The following is a 3,737-nucleotide window of genomic DNA, read 5'->3' as shown; positions in this document are numbered from 1 at the left end:
CAATACCTGCAGAGTGTTTAGGGACCCAGACTTCCTGCTATCCTCCTTTCAGTCTGAAAACTACATGTGTTCCTGCAGATTGCTGGGAAAGTGCTGACTGTCTTGCTGGGAGTCTCGCCCTAATCCTAGAGGGAACTTGGCCTTGGGGGGAAATAGGCAAGTGAGGCATTCGCGTGAGTACAATGGTTCGAGGCCTGCGTGCCTGGAATGGCTGAGGAATTCCAGTGTTCCTTTCCATTGCTTCATTTACTTTATTCCCTTCTGAGAATCAGCCTTTGGACCTGCTATAATCCAGAACTTCTCAGTCCTGCCTACTTAGGAATTGCCTGGGCCCTAACCCCAGAGCTGCTGAAATCACAAGGGAAAGGGATTGGGGATAGGGGTCACAATTTTACTCCCTGCCCAGGTGGTTGTAATGTACAGCTAGAAGCTAAAAAACAAAATTTAAAAATCACTGCATTTCTAACCCAAATTCCCTTGTTTTAACAGATGAGGTTCCTAAGAGTTAAGTGGCTCATCCAAGGTCACACAAATTCAGTAAGTCCGGAATTTCTGTATAAGACCTCCTTGCTCCTCAGCCATGATTGAGGCTTTTCCTCAGTCTTTGAACCCATTAATGACTGAGCCAGTCACTTCTTTTCCCTGTTTAATGAAACCCTCCATCAGCCACAACCTGTGTTGCTGTTGCCTATAAGAAATTCCTCTTACAGTCGGCTCTCTGTGTCCATGGGGTCTTCATCCATGGATTCAGTTGGCCTTAGATACAAAATATTAAATATATATATTATATATATATTATATATATATGGATGGCTTTGTACTGAATATGCAAACTTTGTTTCTTGTCATTATTCTCTAAACAATACAGTATATCAACTATTCACATAGCATTTACATTGTATTAGGTATTATAAGTAATCTAGAGATGATTTAAAGTATATAGAAGGATGTATGTAGGTTTTATGCAAATCCCACACCATTTCATCTAAAGGGACTTGAGCATTCATGAATTTTGGTATCTGTGAGGGTCCTGGAACCAATTCCCCACAGATACTGAGGGAGGACAGTACTTACCGGGGAATTTTCAATTTTGTAGCTTTAAATAAATGCTTATACTGAGATCTTTAGAAATGAAAATCCAACCCCCGCCGGCCCTGATTTCCCTCATTTATCACTTATGTTCCCAAAAGGGATTCCCACCTGCAGATGGCCATCATGGAGATAACTGCTCTGCAATGATTTGTTTTTAGAGATGAGGCTCCTGGGCCCTCGAAAAGTTTAGTGCCATGTTTGGGCCAAAGTAGATGGCAGAGGCAAAATGAACATGGAGGCACCCACTTCCCAGCCCTTGCTGACATCACTGCTTTAGTCTCACCTCTCTTCCCCTGGGGCTGCTCAAGGTGCTGCTTTCTTGTTAGTCGTCACCTGCTGGAGGTAACAAACACCCTCAGAAATAAGTCTGTCCTCTGTGGTCAAGGAAGCAGTCACCGGCTTAACGCTATGTTTCTGAGAATTGGTTTGACTTGAATATTTTGAGATCTTTGATACTTGAAAGTTGAGGAAGTTACCATAACTCTTTGGGAAGAAGACAGACAAAGAGCTCAGACATTGCTGTGGTCACCAGGTAAAGTGGAAAGGAAGCTGGATGGGGAGTCAGGCAATGGTGTCCTGTGTGACCTTGGACAAGCCATTGTACCACTATGGGCCCAGGTTTTTTCCTCTGGAAAAAAGCCAGGAAGTTGGACATGATCTCTGAGGTCTCTCCCAGCTCTGACATTCCATGGGACAATGAGTTCCTCATCTCTGGGACCTTCCTTTCGTGGGTCAGATATGAAGCTCCAGATTCTCTTCTCTCTCTAAGTCAATTACTCTTGAGGCATTTCCCCAGTGACCTTAGGACTAACTCATGATTTTTAAAAATGGAGGTCAGAACATGAGCAGCCACACAAAAACAATGACTTGGTTCCCTACCCAGTGCCTGGTGACTTCACAAAGGACACTTGCTGTAAGTCCCTTCTCTAGAATTCTTTCTTTTCTTAGAGGAACTGCCCAGGGATCTTGCATCACTGGGGCTCGTTTTTCCATCCTCCCATTTATTCCATCTTATAAACATTTGTTAAGTACTAACTTTGTTTAAAAAAATGATAGGGAAGAATGTTTATTTCTAGGAATGACTCTTCTAGATTAAGAGGCTATAGAGGCATTATAACTAACTGCAGTATATGAACTTAATTGGATCCTGGATCCAAGAAGAAGAAAAAAGCTAGAAAAGACATTTTTGAGACAACTGTGGAAATCTGAATATAGATCTTGTAATGGGATTATTGACACATTTTTTAGATTTGATAATAGCATTGTGGTTTTATATGAGAAGTTTTACATGCTGAAGTACTTAAGGATCAGTGTCATGATGTTTGCAACTTTCCTTCAAATGATTCAGGAAAAAAAAGCAAATGTACCAGATGCTAATGATTGATGAATCAAGGATGGGGTGTATCAAGTGTTCATTGACTAACTCAACTTTTTTGGAGATGAGTTTTCTAAATAAAAAGTCATGACCAAAAGGGAGTGCCCTGTCCACAGGGGGCTTCCATTTCCCATTTATTTACCCTTTGCTGCTTATCAAAGGCAAACAGACATGTGAATCACTATATTTAATCCAAGGCGGAATAGAATACATGGCCAGAGGAGGTGTAAGCGGTAGGTCTTGGAAGATCAAAATGGAGAGTTGTTAATTTTTCCTAGGGCTTTGATGGGGGTAAAGGAAGGCTTCTTAATGGGGCAGTATTTGAGTTCGATATAGAAAGGTGTGTACAGTTTCAATAGGAAAAGGGCAAGGGGGGTGGGGATTTTAGGCTGAGGGGACAATGGGAGCAAAGTTACAGAGCCTGAAGTTGTTTAGGGCACAGAGATTACTCTATGTAAGGTAGTAGGCATGGGGAGGGATGTAACGGGGTGTAAATATTGCTTGGTGTCTGACAACGGGTGCCTCAAAAGCCATACAAGCAATTAAAACTCTGACCTCAAGAAGAGATAAACCAAACATGTATTTCATGCTGCACCCACAAGTAGCTGCTGTATAACCACCACCATTTGGTTGTCTAACGAATTTTCTGTGGTAAAGTCCTGCCCATTCTTCAAAACTAGCACGTAAGATTCCTCTCTATAGTTTTACCCAGCCTCTGCAGATAGAACTAGTCACGCTGGCCTTTTTGTTTCTGTTCCTGAAGTCCATTCACACTCATCGCGATGTCACGAGGAGCAGGTCAGAACAGTCTTGACAAGAGCCAGTTCTGCCTACTTTCTCTAGAATACACTCACTGGTTCTTATTCTTTTTTTTTTTTTTTTTTGTTTTTGAGATGGAGTCTTGCTCTGTCACCCAGGCTAGAGTGTAGTGGCGTGATCTCGGCTTCACTGCAACCTCTGCTTCCTGGATTCTCCTGTCTCAGCCTCCCAAGTAGCTGGCATGATAGACACCCATCACCATGCCTTTTTTTTTTTTTTTTTTTTTTTTTTGTATTTTTAGTAGAGACGGGGTTTCACCTTGTTGGCCAGGCTGGTTTCAAACTCCTGACTTCAAGTAAACCGCCCACTTCGGCCTCCCAAAGTGCTGGGATTACAGGCATGAGCCACTACTCCTGGCCCACTGCTTTTTATTCTTATCCTTTTTGGATCACCAGTCCTTTGGCACCACAACTCAGCTCCACACACTTATTCGCCTTAGGCTCTGCTTGCT

This window comes from Papio anubis, chromosome 12 (assembly GCF_008728515.1).
Source record: "Papio anubis isolate 15944 chromosome 12, Panubis1.0, whole genome shotgun sequence".
NCBI lineage: Eukaryota > Metazoa > Chordata > Mammalia > Primates > Cercopithecidae > Papio > Papio anubis.
Note: the sequence above shows the minus strand (reverse complement) of the source record.